Below are 25,233 nucleotides of genomic sequence, written 5' to 3' on the forward strand. Positions count from 1 at the left end.
GTCACTGTGGGGAAAGCCGATGCCTGTGCAGCCGCCCAGTGTGCGGTGTTTTGCCATGGCCGCTGAACGGGCCACGACAGGGAGGCTCCTCGGGCCCAGCAGCCCACCCTAGGACCTCTCACCGAGCTCCACCTGCAGGAAAGGGCTGAGCCGGGGCGAAGGCTCACCCAACCCAGAGGGCGGCTCCCTGGGGTGTGGGGCTGGGCAAGACCGCCAGCCTCTGACACCCGAGAGCCGTGAGACGTCCGACAGGCCACTCCGGCATCCTGGGCCTCAGCTTCCTCACCTGTAGCTGAGAATAAGCACAGTAGTAACTGATGGAATTAAACAAAAAATGGGATGAGAGAACACAGCACCTGGCACAGGGCAAACCCTCAGTAAATGGCAGCTCTTAGTAAGTAAGATGATGACGATGGAGGAGGAGTTGAAGATAAATTCTCATGGGGGAGAAAAGCCAGGAGAGGAATGACCTCTGGCTGTCGACAGAGGAGCGTGCATGCAGGGCATCTGAGCTTGCGGCTCTCTGCAAGATAAAGGCATCTGTTGCCACAAGAGGCTTGGAGGAGAGCCCCGGGCTTGGGAAAGTGGCGTGCCTTCCCAAGGAGGCATTTCAGTGCCAGCGAGTGCTGGAGTCCCATAGCGTGGGGACACTGCAGAGGTAGCCTACCAGCCTGTTTCCCAGCTAATCTGGCCTCTCACAGGTCAGGTGGGAATGGCCCTGCCACGGGATGGTGAGTCAGTTCCAGAAGCCCCAGGTGAGGGAGCCGTTAGAGAAACGACCCCTCCGAAGGCCGTGCAGCGACGTGAGGCCCCGCTGAGGCAGCGAGGGGACGCACAGGCTGCAGAGCTCTCCTGACTACAGCTGTTGGAGGAATGTCTGCGACAGACAGGCTCTGGGAGGGAAGATTAGAAACAGCTGATGTGCTTGAGTGACGGGATTAGGAGTGATTAAAGAAACGTTTCTGCTGCGGTTCCTACACTGAGGTTTGTGCCATTTTTAAGCAAAAAAGAAGGAGGGAGGCCCCTGGTGCCTCCTCATTCTCATTCTCTCCCCCTGCCTCCCTCTCTAAATGGCTCCAGCCCCCAATGAGACCCAGTGAGGAGGGATTGTTGCAAATTTATAGCAGCTGAAAGAATAGCAAATTGTTAGTCAATGAAAAAAACATGGCTGGGTGTTGTCATCAAGGTTTTCAGCCCCAGAGGCAGTTAAAGAGACAGAGGGGGAAAGGGAGATTCTCGAGGAACCTTGTGACTCAGGAAACCCTGGGCCCTAAGGTGGAGGCCACAGGGCCCAGCCACTGCGTCAGCCAGAAGACACCTCACCACGCAGGCCCCTCGGAAGAGGAGAAGCTGTGTAGGGATCCAAGCAGTCACTTAGGCACATCAGGCCCCTGTGCTCTGGCTCTCTCTGGGGATGGCCCCTTGCAGACAGCAGAGCTGGGGAGCAAGGTGATAATCACCCAGGTGTGAAACCGCAGCTGCGTGATCCCTGCCACAGTCCCGACAGTCCTGGGCTGAGCGAGTGCCCCAGAATGCCACTCTGGTCCCCCAATCCCTCGGCCCAGCCAGGCTGTCCTCGGCTGAGCTGTGCTGGGGCTCAGGCCCTCTGCTCCTTTGGTGTCTCCAGGCACAGTCCATACATGGTGGTCCATCTCCAGGAGGGGAAACTGAGTCTCTGATGAAGCAAGAAGCTTGCCTGAGGGCCTGAGGGACGGAGGTCCAAGGCCACATGTCCTTGTCAATGGTGGAGTGTGGTTCCAACACACCCCACGCTCCTGGCCCTCTGCCACTGTGAAAGGTGCTCAGGGGCAGCCAAGTGCCTGGAACGAGGAAGGAAATAAAATGCAGGCAAAACACGCTCCCTGCTCACACACTCCAGGCAGGTCTCGGGACGGCGTCAAACTGCCCCAAGGCTCCAGATGCTACTCAATGCAGGGGCCTGGGGCTGGGTAGCATGGAACTTCAGGAGGACGGGCCCACAGACAGCCCCAGACAGTCTGACACAGTGCTGTCTTCAAGTAGAGTGAGCCTGAATGAAAATGTTAGAGATGTAGGAGATAAAAACAGATTCCTGACCCCCAGCCGCTCAGCGAGCAGGTTTGCACTCAGGCTAGGGAGGAGAGAGCACTGGTTTTAAACTTCTGTGCTGCTCCAGGCCTTCGGAAACTGCGACAACAGAGGCAAACCGCTGCACACCATTTCGCCCCAGCGAGGAGTCCAGGACCCAGGGACTGACCCTGCCCACAGCTGCTTGGAGCTGGCTGGGAGATGTCCCGTATTCCTGGGCTGATGCCCTCTCTGCTGGTCATTTCTGCTTATCAGCAGCACGTTGTCACCAAAGCACATCTTACAATAATCAGACAGGAATTCCAGGGCGCCACGAGCCCATCTTCCTTGGGCTGCGTCCAGGCTCTTCTCTGCAGAGCTTCAGCTCACCCCGGCTGGTGAGCAAGGCTGCAGCAGCCTGCGGCAGACACCCAGGTCTTCCTTGTTGCCTTCTCTCCCTCTCCCTGACCCCCACCCCCTGTAGAATTCCCTTCCTCCTGCAGGGACCATCCCTGTCCTTAGCCTGTCCCTCTCAGCTCTTACGCTCGGTTCTGCAGAGCAGAGCTGTGGGATCCTGGCCACAAGCATCTGAGGTGGACCCCCATGTCTGCTCAGACAGAAGTGGGACAAAACTGGCAAAAATGGGGATGAGAGCTCAGAGTCCTCCAGCCAGATCTCTGCTACCTGCCACTAAGCACACCCCTCCTCTGTACCCCGGCATTTGTACCCCGATATGCCCAAGAATGCAAAGATGCTGCGGCAGGTCAGTGTCAGAGGTGAGGCCGGAACCCGGGCTTCCTGATGGCAGCCACAGGATTCCACCACGTGCCCCACTTCCACCACCAGGAGAACCCTGGTACTTCAGTGTACCCCCTACACCCCCCTGCTCCACCCCTCATTTGTGTTGGTGTGAGTCCAGTAGTTCCTAGGTTTGGATGGTTTTCCTCTTCTTGTCCCACCCTGGCATCTCTGAGCAATGGGTTGTGGGGGATAGTCACGCAGCCAGGACCCACCCGCACGGCGCCAGGGCTGGGGTGGCCTCCCCTGGGCATCGCACCACTCTGAGGACCCACTGTCATTTAGCGCCAGTGGCAGCGAATATGGGGCTCACAAGGGCCCCTGATTCCTGTGAAGAGCCACCTGACTGCTCTGTAAATGAGACCTCAGCCGCACAAGGTTCCCAGGTCACAGGAGGGGGCCTGCAGTTCAGGCAGAAGGACACTGGAGTCAGCATCAGGCGAGTCAACTCCGATGTCCACTGTGGGTGTCTGGGTGTGTCCCCCTCTCTGGGAGCTGGGCTCCCATCTATCAAGGGGCTTACAACCTTCGTGCTCCCTTGCCACTTCGGGGTACAGAGCAGGGTGTGAAAGGCTCTCCCTGCGGAGTGTGACGTGAATAAGGTCAGTGGCATGTCATGTGGAGCTCTGCCCTGGGGTTGGACCCGGGTTTCGGTGCAATCACGGCCCCTCGGGACCCTGGGGAAGTCCCCCATCTCTGTGAGCCTCATCTGCTGTACAAGACTGGAGGACCCACCATGGGGTGGGGGCAGTCGTGTAACCTGCGTGAGTGTGTGTGTGTGTGTGTGTGTGTGTGTGTGTGTTCTGTGAAGCACTCAGCAAAGGCCTGAGCCCACCACCAAAGCCACACCCCCTTTCACGGAGTGCCCAGCCCCTGCCAGCACTCCCACGAGGCTGGCAGGCTTGCTGAAGAGGCCCCTTGCTGGGCCCTGGCCACAACAGGGCAAGCAGGCCCATCTGGGGGTCCAGGCAGCCGCCCCGCCTTGGCCTGCCTGGAACCAAGGAACAGGGCCTGTCCGTAAGGCCCAAGGGATGGGGCTAGGTCAACTGAACCAACCCTAAGTGGAGGGCTCTCCTGGGGGAAGCCCCCCACCCCATGTCCAGGAGCTCAGCTGCTCAAGTGAGCAGGGGCTGTGGTGACTCTGGGCCTCTGCGTTCTTCCACCGTAGCCCACTAAAAGAATGGAATGGGTTACATGCAGTTTTCAAACAAAAGGTTTTGGGGGACTGTTGGTCCAGTTGATCTATGTGCCCCAGAGGAAGCCTTTCTGGCCAGACCGCAGCGAAGCCCTGCCCCCAGCAGACAGAGCCTTGGCTCACCTGCCCTCCGGCTGAGCTGTCCTGCAAGGTAGAGCATAGTAAGTCCTCACTTGACGTGGGCAGTAAGTTCTGCGACTTTGAGTGCAACGACTTACAGCAGAACTGACTGTGCCACAGGCTCATCGATGTAAACGAGGGTTAGGCTCCTACAGCATCTCATCAGTGTTTCAAGAAAACTCGTTGAACAAAAAGACACTGTGAGGACCTGCTGGGTGTCTCTGCCATGTGAGAAGGTGGGGGGACCGGGCGAGTGCCCTCCACAGAGGTTCTTTGTCCCTGCTCCCCACCTTCCTGCCACATTCCTGAGCAAGTCTGGGCATCCTTCATGCTCTCAGCACTGCCCCCTCCCTCTTCCTGCATCTGCAAGAGCACCTTCCCTTTCTGCCCTAGGGGAATTCGGAGCGTCCTCTCCTGTCCCTCTCCACTGACTGCCCATCCCTTCCCTTGGGGCTCTGTGGAGGGACAGAGCCAGGATTCCACGCCCCCTGCTGCTCCTGCGCTCCTGCCCGGCAGCCCCCAGCCCACTCCCCCAGCACACTGTGGCACGCACGCACCTGCGGCCCCTGGTGGACGAGGTGGCTCATTCACCTGCCTTTTGGGTCTATTTGACTGACTTTGACCCGGAGACACTGGGCCCTGAGAAAAACCCAGAGGGAAAAATAAGTTTTTGTAAAATGAAAATGTAGGCTCTTTATTTTGTTTAATTTCTGTTTTCAATGCTACCTCTTTAAAAAAATTAAACGTTGTATTTTGAGTATAATTATAGACTCACATGCAGTTGTAGGAAATAATAAGAGAGATCCCATGCGTCCTTGACCCAGTTTCCCTCAATGATAAACATCTGGTAAAACTGTCGCCACCGGGACACTGTTGTGGGGACAGTGCGCTGATTCTCGCCATGTCCCGAGGTCCATGTGTACACGTGTGTTTAGTGCAGTGAGGTTTTCTCACACGTGTGGGTCCAAGTACACATCAGCACAGTCAAAATGCAGAACAGTCCCCAAGCCACCGGGTGGGCCCCGCTGGTTGCCCTGTTATAAGCACACCCACCTCCTGCCCCTCACCCTTGGCTGCCTCTCATCTGTTCTCCATTTCTAACCTTTTACCGCCTCAAAAGCATTATATAAGCGGAATCTGCAGCACGTAACCTTTCGGCACAGGCTTTTTTTTCCACATAGCCACCTCTCTGGAGAGCCAAACAAGTTGTCGTGTGCATCGAGTTTGTTCTCCTTTGGCTCAGTGGTGCTGAGGCTGCCCTGAGAAGGAGGTAGGTAGTGAGCTCCCTGATACATGTGGCATCCAAGCAGAAGCAGAAAGCTGCTGCTCAGGGGTGTGTTCTCTCAACGAGAGAGCAAGACATACCCCACAGGACAAAAATGGGTCCTTGGGGGACAAAAAGCCTTAGCTGCTGTAATGACCTTGGCCCTCCAAAGGGCCATTCATGGTACGTAGACACACACATGGTATACTGCAGTACCAAAACTCCGCAGGAGGAGGTGATGGCGGGAAAACGTCCACACGGGCCGAGAAGCACTGCCATTGAGGGAATGCTGTGCTAACGGGAGCTGGGGCGTCGGTCTCAGAGGCCGTTCTTCCTAGCCCAAGGCCTCCAGCAACCCCCTCCCACGTTTGTAACTCGAAGCCGCACGCCTCGGGCTGCCCCTCGTTCCCCGTGCACGTAGACGGGGTCAGGGCTGCCTTTCCATTGCAACGGCGGGAAAGACTCCCTGTCGGGCAAGGGCCCTCTCCCAGACGCCCGGAACCTCCTGAGGAGGAAACAAAGCCAGTCTTCTTCCACGAGAGAGGCCTGCTGTGCAAATGAGCCAATGCACCGACCTCGTGCATGGTCGGGGGGAGGGGGCCATGGGGCGTGCAGTGCCCACCCAGCGTTCTCGGTGACGGGGCAGCCCTGCTGCTCTCTCGCAGGAGGGTCCAATGGGTGTCCTGGAGCTGGGACCAGATAGGACTGAGGGTCACTTTTCCCTGCAGGAAGCATCTGCATCCTGAGGAAAGGAGGAATGTTCAGACAAAATTCTGACCAAGGAGGAGAGTTCTTCTTCAAGGTGGAAACACACCACCAGGTATTAAGGGTCCAGGCTGCATCCACCACAAGCCTTGGAACAGACCTTGGAAACTGTGTTTCTGGGTAACTGGCACAGTTACTAGTGTTAGGAATTAAAGAATAAATGTCAACAGGAATCTACTTGTCCCAAGGAGCAGCGGGGAAATACGACCCAAGGGCACCGGGACTGCACCTTGACAAGGGCACGTGAGCGGGGACTGGGGCCCCGGAAGCCACGCCCTGGTCAAGCTGGGTCTTGAGGCTTTGTTACCCGGGACCTTAATGAGACACAATTTCCTAATTGCAGGTTCTGGTGGCTCTGAGAGACAAAAGGCTGTGCTACTCGAGTTGAAGTTCTCTTTCAGGAGGCATTAGCACAGGACGGATGGATTAGTAACTTAAGAAATTTGTTTTTTCCTACAAGCGCACTTTTATGCCAACACTCCCATGTCCAGGCCTTTCATCAACTCCCTGGGGCTCTGGAGAGAGTCCTGAGAGGTGAGGTCACAGCCTCCCAACACCTCCTGGGTGCAGCCCCCCAGCCTGTGTCTGTAGCAGCCCAGGGGAATGAGGGCTTAGGCCGTGCTTGGCGGGGGTGGGGGTGGGGGATGGGGGGTGGGGATGGAGAAGCTGGAAAGGCCACCCAAGTCAATGGGAGCCACCCCAAGGCCCACCCTCCACCTCAGAGGGCTCTCAGGAAGAGCTGTGTCACTCTGGCTAGAGTTGGAGCCACTGGGCCGAACTTCAGGGGCTGAGGGGTGGGGTGGGGGCTCAGAGCAGTGCCTGTCCAGGTGGGAAACCCCAGCCTGTGGGACGGACCACATACACCCTGATCTGGGGCCACATTCGACCGATTGCACCTCTGCTGTTTCTTCCGGATGCGGCTCCTCTGCTCAGCCTCCCTGCCTCTGCCCCATTCAGCCCGCACCCCTCACATCTGCACGACTGAAACAACCTCCTTGGAGCCTCCTCTCTCCTGCCTCTCTCACAGTGTCCCCGGGTGCCACCCCCTACCTTTCAGAACTGTGGGCCAGATTCATCTTCTCTGCAGTGACTCCCTTTGCCTACAGCAGCGGCCCCCAACCTTTCTGGCACCAGGGACCAATTTCGAGGAAGACAATTTTTCCAAGGACTGGGGTGGGGAGGACAGTTTCAGGATGATTCCAGAGCATAGCATTCAAGCTCACCTCCTGCTGTGCAGTCTGGTTCCTACCAGGCCCAGACCTTACCAGTCCATAGCCTGGAGGCTGGGGACCCCTGGTCTGCAGGGTAAAGCTCAGACTCCTTAGCTGGCCCCAGAGAGTCATTTCTCCCATGTCAGCACCCCTGGCCTGAGCCCAGAGCACTGAGCAGAGTGTGGCCTGTGTGTCACCTCCACACAGGTCCCCTTACTGCTCTGTACAGAGCCACAGGCACCCCTCCTTCGCCTAAGTGGCCCTGACTGGCCCCAAGTGGTGGCTGCAAGAGCTCTTCCACTCAGCAGTGTGGGCCCTGGAGCAGCCCTGTGGCCTTTGGGCTCCTCCTCTTCATCCGCAAAATGGGAGTAACGATGGAGCCCTCCTGTCTCCCAGGGCTGGGGTGCAGATGGACTGATCTAATGCAGGTGAAGTGTCGGAAGAGCACCTGTGTAGGAAGGGCTCAAAGCACCGTCCCTGGGGCTCCCGCCTCTGCCCCGTGTTTTCGCAGCCAGGACACATAAGCCAAAGTGCTCGGGGGAAGATGGTGCCCCACCCACTGGGCTTGCCTTCACTGCACACCAGGGATGGTTAGTGGACTTCTGGTCTGCAGACAAGCAAACACAACCACAGGAAAGCAGGAGATATGGGCTGCCACTGCGGGAAACGGCAGGAGAGACACCATCTGCCCTCCTGCTCCTTCCGGCCCAGGGACTCCTTTCCTCAGGCCCAGCATGGGGCTGGGGGCCTCTGCAGACAGCAGGGCCGCATCTGCTTCGGCCTGTGCAGTGACCCCAGAGGGCGGCGGTGCATTCCTGTGGTCTGCTTCAGGCGCAGATCCCTGGCCCCCTTATCCCTTACTCCCCCTGGCCAACTCACCTTGGGGTCCTGTGAGCCCCTTTGTGAGTGGTGCTCTGCCCTGAGCCATGCCTAATCAGCTCCAGGTGGACAGCCAGAGCCCGGGGCCTTCGGGGAAGGGGTGACCAGGGGAAATGATTCCAACTTAAGCTTCAAAGCTAGAAACCATTGCCAGTGAGCCTCACCCGCACTCCTGCTCTCGCCTTCCTGGCTGCTTCCTCCGGCCCAGTGCGGGGGGTGGGGGCGGGCAGGGGAATGAGCAGCAGGTGTCCACGTTCCCACCTTTTCCACCACCAGCCCCGGGGCTCCAAGCGAGTGCCCTGTGGGCAGAGGCCACGGCAGCTTCCCGGCAGGAAGGCTCCGGTGGGCCGAGCAGAGCGCCTCGACGTTCTCTCCCCCGTCCCCAAAGCGGGAAGGCCATTCCACACAAGGACTTGTTTTAGAATTTACAATCAGACTACAGAGCTGCGACACAGTTCTTCCTGCAACAGAGCATTGGAGATTCTGCAGCCACCAGGAGATGGGAGGTCAGAAGCCCAGCGACGGAATGTAGGCTGACACCTATGAACTAAATAGAGCAAGTCTCGACCTGTTTGAGCCTTAGTTTCCTCGTGTGCAAAGGAGAAGTAATATCCTCTGTCCTGTCTCCCTCAGGGGCCTCCACGTCCGTCTACTCAGCTGTGCGGCTCATTAAACTGCCGTCAGTGCCAGAGCCAAGCTGGGGCTGTCGGGAGAAACCTGGCCTCCAGGAACTCACCATCCTGCTGCTCTGCAGACCGTGAGAAGTCATATTTGTGAAAGTGTGAGATGTCAAACACTTGCATCACTAACACAAGGCGGCCTGCATTAAAATTAGCTGCTGAAAAACGCAAAATGTATGGCACATTAGTACTTCTCAGGCTTGATGGGCACAGGGATTTTCCGGGGACCTTGTTACACGGAGTTTCTGGTCCAGAAGGTCTGTGGTGGGCCCGAGTGTCTGTGTTTCTAACACGCAGTTGCTGCTGGTCTGCAGGCCACATTTTGAATGGCAAGGTTCAAGCCAAAATATACCTTTGGAGATCAGAGCAGTGGAATTTGGTAGGAAGGGATCATCGGGGGATAAGTCTTGGTGTGGGGTGCCTGACAACGAGCAAGTCTGGAATCCAGGGCCTCCCTGAATGGTGGCCACAGACGGTCGTCTCTGTGCCTATAGGCAAAGTGAGACTCGGGGGCATTTGCTGGACATGAGGACTGGAGAGGGGACAAGCAAGCATGCTTCTGGGCTCCTCCACGGTGCCCAGAGTGCTCTGAGAAAGGCAGGTGCAAGGGCAGGCCAGGTTTGAGCACAGACCTCAGGCAGCTTCTTCTGGGGTCCGCTCTGCTCCCTACAAGTGTTCAAGTGGGGGAAGCCGGTCTCTCGGTGGGTCTCAGCTGAGACTGAACTCAGGGAATAGCCTGGCTTGAGCCAGAAAACATCCTCAGGACACAGCAGCGGCTCATGGAGCCCGGAGGCTGGGGGAGTGCCGGGGCTGGCCCACCCCCAGGCCCTCTCTCCTCTCTGTGCCCCTCGAAGTGTCTACTGAAAGGCTGCAGAAGGGAGTCGACAGAAGGAGGAGGGGAGTAAGGACTGGGGAATAAATTTGACCTTGAAAGAAAGAGCCCACTCAGACACATGTGCTTTATAACGACGATGGAGTTGGGGCACCTGGAAAATTCTGTTCTTCCCTTGATGCACTCTTTGCTCCAGAAACAAAGCCCATAAACTTGTTCAACAGCTGGAATTTTCCCTCTGAAGAGAGCACCTCGTCTGGCAGTTGACTTAAGCAGTTATTTGCGGTCTGCAATTTTCACAAAAACAGTAGGGTGTGCCTGCTGGGAGATGTTTTCTACAATCCCATGGAAAGAAAACAATAAGAAAACTTTGGAACAAAGGGCGCTCTGATTCCATCAGAAAATCATCAGTAATTCAGGGTCAAGGCCAACAAAGACATGGAAAGTTTTCCAGCAGACTTGGGAGGAGTTGAAAGCGCATTGCTTCGAGGCAGTGATGAGGCATGCAGCCTGCAGGACCCCAGGGTGGGAGGAGATGCCCGAGGCAGGGGACCAGTGGGGGGGGAGGGAAAGCTCCAGCCCACAGAGGTGGTTGCCCCAAATACTGGGAAGAGGGGTCCAGGTGGAAATCAGCATGGGGAGGACCATCAGGACTTGTCGCTGAGTAAATTACACAGGAGGCGGGGCGCCCAGGAGACAGCAGCAACCTGGAGGCACCAACTCCAAATAACTTAAGAATACGGCCCAGGCCATAAGGAGAGGGTATAGAAGGATGGACAGAGTTTAACATGCTGGGGGAGTTTTGCGGGGTCGGCTAGCAATTTGAAGGCAGAATTCTGTATTTCCTTTCTAAGCAGGCCCCCCGTGTTCTGGGGCTGCAGGAGGGAGAGGGCTGAGGTGAATGCAGGGGATTGCTGAGAGACAGGAGATAGCAGGGGCTCTGCTTGTCGGCCCTGAGCCCTGAAGCACCCCTACCCTCAGCGTGTGCAGGCAGACGGCACTCCCGAGAGCCCACCAACAGAGTTAGACGGTGCCTACCCGGGGCCAAAGCGACCACAAGGCCGATCCTAGAGAAACCCGCAGCTCTCCCTCAGGCTGGGGACAGAACCTGCACAGAACTGAACATCAACAGCGCCACGAGAGTCCCCTCTCTGTCGCTTTAGTCCCACTTGTGGGGGTAGAGGGGGAGAGCACACAGGACAGTGAAAAGACCTTTCCCCTTTATTCCAAACCAGCTGACCTGCCTGGTGCAGCATGGGAGAAAGTGAACCGCACTCAGACAAACACATTTCTGGTTGTTAACACATAGAGTTGTCCTTGCTAGAAGCACGTGCCATGCAGAAGTTGTGCCCGTGCCTTCCCAGGTGAAGTTCATATTTGAATCCACTTGTTTTCTCTCTGCCCCTGTCCCCTTACTGCTGCTATGTGTCTGAGTCGGTGGTGGTACCGTGGGAGCTCCCTGTGCCTCAGGTTAGCTGCTGTGGACTGTGACAGCCCACCCCTTGGAGTGGCTTCTGGGTTCTCAAAGCACGTTGTGCTTACGTGATTGTACTAGTTGGGGTTGGCTAATGCTAGTTGCTGTAACAAAAATATCTCACATTTCAATGGCTTAACACAGAAAAGGTTTAGATCTCACTCGCGGAAAGTCCACAGTGGATGCTCCTGGTCGACCAGTTGTCCTGCATGGCCCTCCTCTGGTGGGAACCAAGGCACTCAGGCTCCTTGGGCAGAGAGAGAGAGAGAGAGAGAGAGAGAGAGAGGGAGGGAGAGAGAGAGAGGGGTATCTGTATTTCATATGATGGGTTAGCAGGAAAGAACTCAATGTTTCTTCGTGGAGGACAGATCACTCCAAGGAGGAAGTGAAGTATTTGAAACCTGCCATTTAGGAAAACTGTCTGCCCTGCTCACCTCCACCAGTGAGGCTGGGGGAGCTTCTCAACTCCTGGGTCAAGGGTCATTTCAGAAAAGCCACCTGGGTGGTGACTTCCTTCCAGGAACAGGCGCGACCCAGCTCCCACTCACTGAGCTGCTTTTCTCTGCCAGGCCCTGTCCCCGGCATGTGACGGATGTCATGTCTAATTCTTACACAGTCTGCAGTATCTTCACGGGCACAACCACTTTGCAGAGGAGCAAACAGCACCAGGGAGGTTGGCAAACTCACCCCAGGTCACACACCGTCACACAGCAGTGCTGGGATTTGATCCCGGATGGTCTGGCTCGAGGACCCACACTGGTTTCACGAGGATCGCTGGCCTTCGTCAGCGATCGAAACAAAACAAAGCAAACCACAACACGTGAGGGAGCCAGCGGTGGCTGCAGAGGCCTCACACCCTTTCGTGTGGTCTGTGGCAAGTGGTGAGTATCAGCGTATGAAAGCCACCTCTGCCCTTTGGTAGTTAATCATTTCTGCTCTGGGTCCCCAGTGACAGTAATCAGAGGCTACAACTCCCACTTCCCGCATCAGCTGTTGAGCACACGCGCTGGCAGAACTGTGCGAAAACCCTGGCAGCAGGAGGTGGCAGTTACATCAGGTCTGCTCACTGCCCTGGGCACTCGCCAGCCCAGCAGAGGCCACGGCCCGAGGCGGGATCTCCCAGTGAAGAGGGATTTGGTGATGGTGCCCTGGACCCAGCTGGTGCCGGCACAACCTAGCCAACTGTGCACATCTCTTCCAACTCCAGTTCAATGCCAACATATTATGAGCTTTAATTTGGCCATGGTGGGAGTGCTTATACCACAGGAACTGGTACATGCTTCGGATCAGGGCTTCCCCGACTAGAAACTCAGCAGACAGTGTTGTTGGGAAGGTGCATTCGGGGGTGGGGGGAGGGTGGGAGCAGACGCACAGTTGAGCAATGGAGGGACAGAACAGTGACAACAGTCGCAGCCAGTGTGAACTAAGCACTTACAATGTGCCTGGCACTGTGCTGCACTCTCAAGGCATGATCTTCCATAACCCACAGGAACTGTAGGGTGTACTTAGCATTATTATCCCCATTTAAAAAGGAGGAAGCTAAAGCTCAGAAAGGTTAAATTATAGAGTCAGTAGGCCAAAGTTCAACTGAAGATTTCCAATTGCAATAGCCCCACCCTTTAGCCACCTTTTAGCATAGAGGTGCCTCGGGATCATGGTCCAGGCCCCTGCCTCACAGGCACCGCCGGCCCACTCCAATGCAGACTCCAGGGCCCGTCCCTTCCATACTGGGGCCGAGCCTTTGCGGCGGGGCACCGGACTCGGGATCCGTGTCAAGCTCTCTCTCTGGTGATTCGTCTGCTCACTAGAGGTCGCAAAAGGAGCTAAGAACTGGCCCCTGCTGGGGTCTTCCCATAGGTTCCCATAAAATGTAATGGAAAACTTGCCAGAGAGTCAGTCTCAGACGTGGGTGGGGTTGGAGGGATCAGCCGAGAGTCCCCAGCTGAGGGGTCTAGTCTCTGAAACTGACCCCTTCCCTGAAACAGGCAAGTTTTCAGGCTCTGCAGGCTCGGCAGCCTCGTCAGGCAGTGGGGCACGTGCAGGGCTGGCAGCCAGTGTTGAAAACAAAACAGCCCAGAGATAGAGTCCATACTCCTATCCCCTGTCTCCGCTGCCAGGGAGGCTGGGGGATCCATGTCCCAGCAGCATGAAGCCAATGGGAAAGGATGTCCCAACCGGAGTCCCAAGTGCCCGGGCCTCGCCCTCTTTCCTCAAGCTCAGCCCCAGGCACCGAGGCCTCCAGTGCCTGCACCTGCCCATCTGTCACTCCACACAGGTTCACTGTCCTCCTACCACGAAGCCTGCGCTGTGCCAGGCACCGAAGTCCAGCAATCAGCAAGAGAGACACGGTCCCTGCCCTTGTGAGCTCACAGGCTAGCTGGGGAGAAACAGACAATAAACATGAGAATAAATACTTGAGATTATTTCAGACTGGTAAGGACTTTAAGAAGAAAACGGGATGATAAGAGAGGGGTGGGGATGTTGCTTTAGCTAAGGGGGTCATGGTGTCCTCTCTGAAGAGGGGACATTACAGCAGCAACTTGAGTGAAGGGCAGCAGTGAGCCAAGAGAGTATCTCCCGGAGCGTTCCAGGCAGAGGGAGCAGCGAGTGCAAAGGCCCTGAGGCAGGAGTGTGCTGGACAAAAGTGGCTACAACATGGCAGGCAGGAGAGGGCAGTAGGAACTGAGATCAGGGAGGCGGGCTGGTAAGGGGGGTCAGGCAGGACCTCACAGGCCTCATAGGAGCCTGGGTTTTTCTCTGAGTGAAAGGAGAGAGGAATGTCACCCACACCCCAGTGCACAGTGAGGAGCAGAGGCCTTAGGGAGTGAGAGCGGTGGCTGAGAGATCGGGTCAGAGACAACTGCAGTTTGGGGGGCAGGATGTGAGGACGGCCTGGACCAGCATGGCAGCAGTGGGGAGAGAGAGAGGCCGCCAGGCTTGGGGTGTTGTTGGAGGTGGAGGACTCAAGGACTGGTTGGGTAGCAGGGTGGGGGAAGAGAAGAATCAAGGACAACTCTGGTTGGAGGTTGGAGAAAGTGGCTGAAGAGAGACGCTGAGAAGGGAAAACCTGGGTGAGGAACCGCAGAGGGAAAGCGGGGGCTGCTGACCAGAGAGGAAGGACGCCGGAAGGGAGCAGTGCGGGAGGGAGGGGAGGGAGACGATGCTGGAGGGAGATGTCAGCAGGAGCCAAGCCTCATGGAGCCTCCTCTTTGGCCTGCAGAGCTGGCTGAGCAAGTAGTGACCCTCGGGGCAGGCCTCCCGAGGGAAGGGGCTGAGACCCTCACAGCTCACATTCCTTTTAGCTCCACCTCCTTCAAGCCCATCCATCCTGGGCATCACCTTCTGGGTGTCAGGCAGCTGGAGGGGCCGCGTCCCCTGCAGCCAGCACCTGCTTCCCGTTCAGTGCTAGTCTTTCCACCAGCAATTTCTGTGCTTGTCCCTCTCCTTACAAACCAGAAGCCTCTCAACACGGAAGAGCAAAGCCCCGATGATGCCCTGAGAAGTACTGAGTGTTCATTCCAGCTTGGCCCTGTGCTAAATGCATTTGACGCTCCTGTCAACTGCTGAGGTGGGTGATGCTGCTGACCCAGCTCACAGATGGAGAACCTGACACCAGGAGAACGGAAGCGTCTTGTCCCACCTGGCGCACTAGTGAGTAGTAGAACCAGGATCTGCATGGAGGTTTGTCTGCGCACAGGGATTCTGCCCTTACGCTATTGCACCTCCTACCCCCAGCCCAGGAAAGAGAGGTCCGAATCACCCTTGGGCCCCCAGCACCTGGCACAAGTCCCCAGGGGGCCAGGAGCTGTCTCCCTCCTATCCACCCAGCCCAGGGCCAAGCCCTGTCCTGGGAAGAGGCCAGCAGAGAGGCCATGTTTACCCAGGTGCCAGGTATAATGGGGAGCTCATGGGGGGCAGGGTGGGGGAGCAGGTGGTGGCCTCTCTCTCACAGAGGAAGGCTCCCTCTGAAAAGAAAGGGCTAGACAGGTGTCCGGATGGGCTGCTGGGAAGAGACAGCTGAGTTCAAAGAAAGCAATGCAGGGGGTGTGGCTCCTGAGAACAAAGGCACGTCCACACAAGCCCATCTGTGCTCCAGCCAGGCCCGTTCAGTGGCCTCTGCCCCCTGTATGGCCCAGATGGGGACCAGCTGCCCACCAGGAGCTGCTGACGTCCGATGCCCTGGGAAGGCCTGGCCCCACTCACAGGAACGAAGCCAGTCCTCACGCTGCAGGTGAACTGACTTTGGAACAGCGGGGCTCAGCGAGGCCACAGTTTGCAGGAGCCAGAGCCCAGATGCCAACCGTAAGGACTCCAGCCCACTTTACAACTAGGCTCTTTCATCTTGTCATCTGCTCCTTCGAGCACTGACGATGTTAGTGCACCATCCAGCCTGGGCTGGGACCTGCGGGGTACAGGCTGTCTTGTCGTCACTGTCATATTGTTTCCATAGCCAATAGGTGAGGAATGCCTGCCTGAGTACATCACCTCTCTGACTCCTCACAATGATGCCTGAGACAAACGTGCACATTCCCACTTTATGGATGAAGAAATCAAAGCTCCTCAGAGCTGCAGATCGTGCCCACGGCCCCTGCTGCTGGGTGGCAGAGCCAGCCGTCTCTGTCAGCACCGGCAGCAGCAACGTGGGGAAGTCAGGGAGGCAGCCGCTCACCCTGCAGGGGCCGCTTCTCCCTGAGTCGCATCTTGAAAATGCAGGCCCAACACTGGATGTGGGGGCTCTAGGTCAGGGGGCTCTGGGTCAGGGGGTCTTGGCCAAGGGCCTAAGCATGAAACTGGGAGGGACGTGGTCATGTCAATAGGAAGATTGTCCAGAGCCTGGCCCAAGAGATGCTGGACAATCCCTCCCAGGCCCAGATCATCTTCCCTTGGCCAGTAGTGCTCCCGGCAGCCCCCAGAAGCCCCTGCCACCCTTTGCAGCCCCGGCCACACCCTCCTATCTCAGAGGCCACTTCCGCAATCTTCTTAGGCCCAATACCCAAGTGGCAATCAGAAACTTTGGTGGATTTACATCGTCCACCCAGACCTCACACCGCACTCCTCCTGGTTCCAGGGAACTAGCCAGATACTTTGGAAGCTGCCAGAAAACTCAGTGAAGAGTGTAGCTTTGCCGTCAGCCAGTGTTGGGTTTAAATCATGGCTCTGCCATCAATCAGCCACTCAATGCTGGGTAAGTTGTTCAATCACTCTGTCCCTCAGTTTGCTGAGCTATAAAATGGGGATAAATAATAATACTTGAAGAGGTTAATGAAGGGATTAAATGAAATAAGGAGCATAAAACTCTTCACATTCTAGCTGCCATGTAGGAAATACTAAGCAAACAAATAAAACTGGCCAAGTTTTGCAGCTTGTCCCTTAGTGTGTCCCTAAAGTAACAGGCTAGGTAGCACTGGTCTGGGCATCACACATCCTGAGTCTGTGAGTTTAGCCAAATGACCCCATACCTGGGGGCCTGTTTTCCCTCCTTTAAAATGGGGGTGAAATATCCTGCTTGGTATCTGACAAGAGGATCTATGTTGCGGATTCGGGGGGATCTGGAAAGCCCAAAGTCCGGGGAAGATCAGTTAGATTTGTCTTGTGCTCTGCAGAGCTAATCCAGAACCTACTTGCCCTGGCCAAGGGCATGCCTGGGACTGGGGATCTGATGCCATTGAGAAACTGCGTGGGTTAAAAAGCAGCCTTGTTTCTCACCTAATCTGCCACCAGCACACACATTCAGAGAGTGTGCGGCACAGCACTGAGCCACTGCAAGGAGGCGCCGCCGGCATCTACGGTGCAGGCAGACCCCCTCCCCAGCCTCGTCCACCCAGAGCAGCACGCAAACCCATCACTGAAACCCCAGCCTTCCTCCTGACTTCGAAATGGATGTGACAGCCAGGACACTAACTGAACAGTGCACATCAACACAGACATTTGCCGCAGCTCAGGAAGGAAATCTCTGCGAGAGTGCAAGGCTGCTGCAAATACCAAATGTTGAGTGTGGCTTTGGGTACCAATCACCGGAAGGGTGCTCATGGGTGCTGGTGATTCCGCAGCCATCTCCCTCCAGATCTGGGGCGGGGGTGTGGGGACAGGGGCGGTGCAGGCACACAAAGCAAGGATGCTCATTGGGTGGGACAGTGGGGATCAAGGAGGCACCCAGAGAGGAGGGCAGACATTCGTCATCATCTGTGTTCCAGATGCCCTCTCGGGGCCGCAGACACTGTGCTGGGTACTGGGGATACAAGGGTAACTACGACCGATTCATCCTGAAGGAGCCCATGGTCTGGAAGAGATAGTCACTGAGCAGCAGCCACAGTGTGGTGTCAGCGCCCCGAAGGAGGATGCTTGGGGTGCTTGGGGAAGGCAAAGCAGGGGGACGCATTAGGCCAGAGAGTCAGGGATGGCTTCCTGGAGGAGGGAGCATTGCTGCTGAGAAGCCAGCCAGGCAGGGACGGGAAGTGGGGAAGACCATGGGCAGCAGGATGTCAGGTGCATCACCCGACCTTGCTGTAAAGATGCCCGACTGGTGAGGGTGCGGTGGGGTCCAGAGTGGAAACAGCAACCTGAGGACTAAGCAAGCAAGCGCTCCCCTGTCCCTGGCCCTGATACCTGCATCCACAGAGGATGAGAATCTGCTGCTTCCCACCCTTTGTCAGTGAATAAAGGGGAGGCCTGGCCCCCTGCCTCCTGCTGTTATCTCTGAGACATTCTTGGCTGCAGTGAGGCCTGCAGAAGCCGCCCTGTGCAGCCACTGAAGTTTCCAGGTTTGCCTTCGGGGAAATTCCTCCGCAGAAGCGAAGGTGTAGTTCCCGCAGAGCCCCCAGGTTTCAGACTCCCTGTCTTCTTCACTTCAGACAGAAACAACACGGGCCTGTGCATCTGCCTCTGCTATTTTTGCCTGTAGGTCCCTGTCCCACATTAAATATTACCATCTTACTCACTGCTCACTGTGAATGGCATTTTCATGACCATTTCAATACTAATTAAACTTCTTGAGGTCTTCCCCCCCAGTGCTGATGAGTGGCAAGGCGTTGTCAGAAGTGATTAAAAGGCTTGGGCAGGTTCAATCAAGACAAAGGCGTTTTTCTGAGGCGGACCTGCCCCTGGCTCAGTTCACAGCCCTGTGTTAGCCAGGAAGGAGACCTATTGTGTGTTTACTTTTAACAGCACCTCTGAGGGAGTACCCCTTGGAGCCCCAACTTTGCACCATGCTAAAAGGTGTTTTGTAGGAAAGGGGTCACAAGCCAAGTTTGTTTGGAAAATTCTTAATTAAAAAATATTGAACAGGTTTCCTGGCTTGGGGACTTGTCAGCCTGTCGCAGGCAGATGGGCACAGAAAATCCCCAGGAGGAGAAGAGCATGGCCCAGGAGAAAGGACGCTGTGCTGGTTTCCTGGGGCTGCATAACCAAGCACCACAGGCTTGGGTGCCTTAATAACAACAGAAATCTGTTCCCTTACAGCTCTGGAGACCAGAAGGCCAAAGCCAAGGTGCTGGGAAGGCCATGCTCCCTCTAATGAATGGCTCTAGGGGAAGAGCCTTTTCTTGCCCCTTCCTGGCGTTTGCTGGTTGCCACCAATCCTTAGCTTTCCTTGGTTTATGGACATGTCGCTCCAATCTCTGCCTTCATCCCAGACATTTTTCCTGCAGGTCTCTGTGCATTCATGGCCTTCTTATGAGAACCCTAGTCCTGGAACTTAGAGCCCTCCACGATCCGCTGTGACCTCACCTTAACTTGGTCACATCAGCAGACCCTGTTTGCAAATGACGCCACATTTGCAGACATCAGGGGTTAGGGTTTGGGCCCATCTTTGGGGTGGGGCACTATTTAATCACCATGAGTGGGTTAGAGAGAAAAAAACAGAACGGGGAGCAGTGTATAGGGTGGCTCAGTGCAGAGACTTTGTAGCCAGATCCAGAATCACATTGAACCGAAAGGCCTCAGTACATGCGTTATCTCCAGGCCCACCTCCTTCATCCGCATGCCCAAGTCCTAATACCCATCTAGAGGCATGCTGCTGAGGACCACAGAGACAGATGCAATGGCGGGACAGGCAAGGGCTTCAAGCAAGAGCGTGATGTGACCAGGTTAGTTTTTCAGAAGAAAACCACCACCCTGGCTCTTGGGTGGAGGGCAAGTTGGCAGAGCCGGACTTCTGCCTTGACCTTGCTGGGCCCCCTCTTGGGTGCATCCGAGGACACCACCCACACAACACATCTCCCACGATAAAAGTGTGAGTGAGGAACGCCCAGACCTGAACCCCGTGAGGCTCGGCTCAGGGAACATGGAGTCAAGATCCAGCTGTCTGGCTGGCTGACCATCTGTCCTATTTTCTGTCAGCTCAGGCCTCACCACGGGATGTAGGTCAGGGTACCAAAAGTTTTGGGGCCCATTCCCTCCTCTAAACATGACAGTGATCACTCCTTGCTGTGTCTTTTATAGGATGACATGGGGATTGGATGACAAAAGGCACAGCAAAGAGCTTTCTGTGGTGGTGGTGATGTCCTTCCAGATGCAGCTCCCAGCAGGTCACCCAGCACCCTCCTCGGCCACTCTGGCTCACTCTGGTCCAAGGTGGGTGGGAACAGGGTAGAAGCAAACCCCTAAGACATGTTGAATAAACCTCAGCATGCAGCCCCAAACAAAGCCATCCTCAGCCATACCCCTGAGGCCTGTGATTGCTAATGACCAGAGAGGGTCCAGGGAAAGCAGGGCGGCACACAGCCTGGGCCGAGTGGACCAGGGCAGGCAACAGGCGATCGGTCACTGGGACATACTGATGGGGGAGACCAATGGCCCACACTCTGAGGCAGGTGGGCACAAGTCTGCCCACCACTGCTGGGGCTGGTAGCTGGGAACGAGCTTGGAATGGGAGAATTGAGAGTCTCCAGGTGACGCTGTGCACACCCCAGATGAGGATGCTCAGCGCTTATCTGCAGGCAGCACAGGGCCCCCACCCCCCATCCCGAGCTGCCTGTTAGTTCCAAGGTAGGAAAACCAGCTCCAAGGGCCCAGGCCCTGTGATTTATGGAAGCCTCGATGCCTCAACCTGCACCAAGCCTGTCTTTAGAAGCTGGAAGCAGGGGCAGATCTGCCCCTCGCCCCTCTCCCTGCCCGCCGGGCCTCAGAGTAGGTTTACAAGCAGCATCCACCAAGTTACTACTGGCAGGAGGGTCCCCCATAGCCATCAAGATGGGGGGCCCACGCAGAGGTCCAGGTGTGCACCTGAAGCCCTGGGGGGCTTCGGGACTCTCTCTCTGACAGAGTGCCTGCCTGTGCTGTGACCTGCTGCTGGAACCAGCACTTGCGAAGATAAAAGGGAAGCATTTGCAGCCTCAGGTGTTGCCTCAGATGCAACAGAAAACAAAACCTACGCCTGGGCCAGGAGACAGTCAGAGAGGCGCACCGGGGCAGCAAGCACGGGGAGACCAGAGGTCTGCTTGTGCGGACATCTCAGGACTGTGGGCTCTGAGGGACACCCCTGTTTGCTCACTGCTTCCCTTAGTCCCAGCACAGTGCCTGGCGCTTAGCACAAGCTCCCTCCATATTTGACAATGTCTGGAATTCACATTTTCAGTCCAATACTGTTTTCTAAGTGCCTGCAAGGCCATGTGATAAATGCTGATGGGGACCCAGAGATAATGAATTAATACGAACCAGAGAGGCCATGCATGGCTGTGCAGACCCTCCAATAAAAGGGGTGGTCCTGATGGGTCCTCCCCTCGGTGGCTGTGAGCATCACTGGATCCATTGATAGGTGACCTATTGTGATGCTGTGCAGAGTATATGCTCAATCAGCACTGGCTCTTGGGTTATTTTTAATTGAGACATGAACTATATGAAATTTTATATAAAATAGAAAGCACAGATTTTAAGTGTTCCATTTGATGAGTCTGGGCAGCTGAATACACATGTGTGACCATCATCTAAGACAAGACACAGATAGTACACATTTCTAATCATATCCAGAAAGCTCTCCCTAGCCCGTTCCAGTCGGCCTCTGCCTCCCGCTGCCAGAGGCAATCATTCCCTGAGTGCCGTGATCACAGGTGGACTTTGCCAGCTCTGGGACTTCACACAAACAGAATCATACAGAGATCCCTCTGACCCTGGTCTTCTATGTCTGGCTTTGTGAGTGTGTGTGCCCAGTGTAATGTAATGTCTTTGAGGTTTATCCATGTTGTTGTGGGTATTTGTAGTTTTCAATTTTTTATTGGTGCATAGTATTCCACTGTGTGAATATAATACTTTAAAAAAAACATTCTCCTGTTGATGAACATTTGATTTGTTTCCAGTTTGGGGTTTTAAAAATAAGTCTACTATAAACATTCTTACACAAATCTCTGTATGAATGTATGTTTTCATTTCTTACCTGGCAGACAGAGCCTGTGAGGTGTGTTCTTATCACTCTGGGGACACACCAGGGATGGCCATTTCTCAGGTCAGGGGAGAAGGCTACTGGGGCATCTGTCACTCTTGCAGACCCCTGTCACAACCTCAGTGCCTCAGTGCCCCGCTGGCTCTGGTGGTACTCCTGTGGTATATCGTGTCTACCTTCCCATAGCATCGGATGAGGGTAAATAACGAGAAATGGAATGACCGGGTCATAGGATGCATATGTATTTGTAAGGAAATGATATGCTGTTTTCCAAAGTGGTTGAGGTATTTTGTATTCCCACCAGTAATATACGAGAGGTTCACCTGCCCCACAGACTCGCTAGCATTTGGTGTTACCAGTCCTTTTTAGTTCAGTCATTCCATTGGGTAGGAACTAATATCCCACTGGGGGTTTTATTTAAATTTCTCTGATGACTAATAATATTGAGCATATTTTCCTGTGACTACTGGCCTTTCATCTTTTATTTTGTGAGATCGTTATTCTCATTTTAAAATTGACTTGTCTTTTTTTTAACCTGTAGGAGTTCTTTATGTATTCTGGATATAATTCCTTTATGAGATCTACATATTTCAAGTATTTTCCAAACCATGGATTACCCATTAACTAACTTTCTTTCTTTTTCTTTCTTTCTTTCTTTCTTTTCTTTCTTTCTTTCTTTCTTTCTTTCGACTTGCAAAGATTTATTTTTAAGAGAGGAGGGCATTTCTGTGCAGATGCAAGGTGCCCCTCTAAAGCCTCGGTGCAATTTTAAGCTTTGGCACTTGAAGTATAAATGCTACAGACTTAAAACACATTTGAGAGTTTACATGTCTCTTAAACTTAGTTTTGTGTATTTTAAGTATTAATTTTTTAGTTTAATTTTTTGTTCCAGCCCCCTTTTGAAGATGGCAAAGATTGGCTGAAACAAAAAATTAAATTTTTTTTGTTTCAGTCAATCTTTGTCATTTTACAATTTATAAAACTAAGTTTATGAGAAATAGAAATATAAATTTTCACATGATGTTTTGTGAGTCAGCGGCCTTTATTCTTCCACGGGAGGGCCCTGGGGGGCGAGGCACACTAATGGAACCTAGGGAACACCTATTTCATTATCTGCTTGTTATCACTGAACCACTCTGTTGGCTGGAATTATAAAAATATCTTTTGATACATTTATTTAACAAAGAAACATTATCAAGAAATAAGCATCATTATATTTTTTAATCCCACTATTGTTAAGATATGCAGCATAGATCCAATACAAGTAGATAACCAATAATGGAAAATTTCTCTTATCTCAGACAGGCTAACATGCTAATAAGCAGTGCTTGCACAGAGTTTGAGTGGCCAGTGTTATTCGGCAGCTCTTGGGTTTGAGCTGATTGCCGGTAAGGACCGTTTCCAGGACGGAGGAGGAGGGAGCCTTCAGTGGCTCGCTGTGCAAGTCTGCTGCTACGCGGCTGCGTGGGCTGTGAGGAGCCCCGAGTTTTAACGGTGACACTGCACTGATTGTGAGGGAATATGCGACAATATGGGGGGTTCTTGTTCCCTTGGGGGAGGGGTCTCTGTTGTTTTTTTGGAGGGGGTGGTTCAGAAAAATAGGAAAGACACGGAAGTTATATAGTTACTGTCTTTCAAGTCTTGAAATTTAAACTGCAATGAAAACACCTCACATAGTCCACAGCTATCAGCCTACCTTGCCAGCACACGTCTGTGTGTGGGCCGGGAGTTTGGCTTTGGAGCGGCTTTTGCGACTGTCCAGTGAAGGACAGAGCGAGTGCTGCACTGGCCTGGCCCCTTCTTTCCCGCGGGCACAGCCCTCGCTGTGCACCAGTCTCTTCAAGGTGATGTCTGTCACAACTTCTCTGGCTCCGGAGCAGGCGAGGCGGTGTTTCCCCAGTCCTCCTAGATGAGGGGCCACCTCCGCTGGCCAGCGAGCAGGCGAGGCGGTATGTTTGCAGTCCCTGCAGATGAGGGGCTCACAGTGTCACAGACCCTCAGTTCTCTCTTGAGAGAGGATGGCTTCCAGACGCTGACTGCCGGTGAAATGACCAGCACTGAGCGCCGTCTCCCGGCAGCTCGCACAGGTCTTTGACCTCACAGGCTGGAAGCGGCTCCAGCTTCCATGCTCCTTCCTTGCTAAGAGGCCCAAATACAAAAGGCAGGTGCTGTCATCTGCTAAGGAGTGAAGGTCAAAGTAGTATTTGGCATAACAGCTCCAGACACTGCCTTTCCCTCTCATGTCCTCCACTGTCTCGTCCCTGAGGACCGGGCACTCGTCCACACCCTGTGCAGCCTGGTCATCCCAGACCTCGGGGGTGAGAAGAACGGCCCCCAAACCAATCCTTCAGTTGGTGGGACAAATGTCAGCCTCGACCTAAGTTAAAAGCAAACCAAAAAAGTTTAGTTTCTAAGCAAACCAAAGTTCCTATCGCGCATTCAGCTGTTCACCGTGCGGCACTGGAAAGAGAACGAACAGATCTGAAAATGTGTGTTCGGGATCACGCTTAGAGTGTTCCTCTGCAGCCACTGCTCGTGTGACTGGACGTGATCGCTCATTAAAACGTCCAAAGCCCTGTTTGCATCTCTGCTCTCTACGTGGACATATCTCAGAGGTCACAGACTGGGGACATATCTTGGAGGTCACACACTGGGGACGTATCTCAGAGGTCACAGACTGGGGACGTATCTTGGAGGTCACACACAGGGCACTGTGGTTCTAAGGTGATGCTGGCTGCCTGTGCTGTCACCTAGAATGTTGCTGAGCACGGGCTACATTTTTTGGTGAGGAACCCTGGAGATTCACAGTTTAGTTGTTCTTCCTCTCTTCTCACATGTCCGTTTGAGGTTTAAGTCGGGACAATTGTGCTGGCCCTCGGTGGTCAGCAGGGTGTGACTGCAAAGATCTTGTGTTGCCTATGTGTTGGTAGGTGGTGGCCCTCATGGTTCCAAACTCCAATTCTGTGGGGTCCAGGGCCACAGGCAAAGGTGCTACTGTGTCCCCAGCCACTGCCACAGGGATCTCAGACTCATGGTCCAGCTCTGCAGCCCCAGGGCTGGCTAAGCCTGGGGCTGGCACCGGGCTTCACAAACAGGTCAGCATGCTCCCCACTGGGCACCTACACTCCTTTGCTCTGTCACCGCCTCCACTCACCCCACAATCCATAGTGCCTCCTCCGCCAACGATGGCGCTGCTGGCCCCACAGGCAGCCCTGGGTGGCCGCACCCCTCACCTCTGCACTGCTGCCACCTCCCCCAAGGTGCCTAGTTTGTCCCCATTAATTTGCTTAATGGTGTTTTTTGATGATGGAAAGCAGAAACTTACACTTTTGAAAATCAATTCCTTATCCTTTCCTTTCATGGTTAGTGCTTTCTGTATCCTAAGAAATCTTTGCTCACCCCAAGGCTGTGAAGATATTTGTTTATCTTTTTTTTAATGAAGTTTCTAATTCTGAGTTTTATACTTACGATTCATCTCATTATTTATGAAAATTCTAGTGGTTGATTAGAGCTATAAACACTAGGGGAACACTCAGATTCCCCAGAAGACTGGATTTTACTCTGGCCGCAGGCTGCAGAGGTGATGTCAGCTCT

General features: G+C 54.5%; 1 pseudogene; it reads right to left on the reverse strand.

Moving 5' to 3' along the window:
- Positions 1–22,870: 22,870 nt before the first annotated feature.
- LOC123812874 lies at positions 22,871–24,583 on the reverse strand (annotated as a pseudogene).
- Between the last annotated feature and the right edge of the window lie 650 nt (positions 24,584–25,233).

Source organism: Phyllostomus hastatus, unplaced genomic scaffold, assembly GCF_019186645.2.
Source record: "Phyllostomus hastatus isolate PE091 unplaced genomic scaffold, TTU_PhHast_1.1 phas_contig_150, whole genome shotgun sequence".
NCBI lineage: Eukaryota > Metazoa > Chordata > Mammalia > Chiroptera > Phyllostomidae > Phyllostomus > Phyllostomus hastatus.